A 587-nucleotide genomic window follows, 5' to 3' on the forward strand; every position below is an offset into this window, starting at 1 on the left:
CCCCAAGTGACTTAACTAAACACATTTGGCTCAGAGACCACATCTTTCCTCCAAGCCATCCTTCCAGGGTTTGAACTAACACCATACCCAATGCACCCCAATGCTCCTGTTCCCTGGCGACAGATTGCCATGTTTACTCTACCACATGATGCCATTAAAACCTGTTACTTTGATCTCAGACATTAGGACATAATTAATTATTGACTAATGACAACAAATGTGGCTGTGAGGGTGACAGAGGGAGTCTCAACGGTTTCCTCCTCCCCTGCTGGGTTTACTATGGCTGAAGATGAGCAGAAAGTTACGCAGTGCTTTTGAGCTTGTCTGTCAACAACAGGTCCTTGGATGTTGGGATCTTCTAATGAGCATTAGTTAAATTAGTTTATTTGTATTGGTACTATGTCATATGTCTTACTGTGAAGACTCAAGAAATTTACAAGGACTGAATACGATGGTGGGGCTTTTTCCCATCAAGGTCATTTTGTGTTTTACTTTATGAGAAAAGAAGGGAGCTGACTGCAACAACGCACAAAATTCAAATACCTCTTGACATTTTTCAGTGATAACAAAAGCAGATAATTATATAT

At 40.5% G+C, this 587-nt stretch overlaps 1 protein-coding gene across 1 annotated transcript in view; it reads left to right on the forward strand.

Moving 5' to 3' along the window:
- The window catches only part of LOC119420608 (RNA-binding protein Nova-1), a 189525-nt gene that overhangs the window by 729 nt on the left and 188209 nt on the right, over positions 1 to 587 (forward strand). The gene's annotated exons all lie outside the window — the stretch shown is intronic.

The sequence above is a fragment of the Nematolebias whitei genome, chromosome 14 (assembly GCF_014905685.2).
Source record: "Nematolebias whitei isolate Nwh7 chromosome 14, NemWhi1, whole genome shotgun sequence".
NCBI lineage: Eukaryota > Metazoa > Chordata > Actinopteri > Cyprinodontiformes > Rivulidae > Nematolebias > Nematolebias whitei.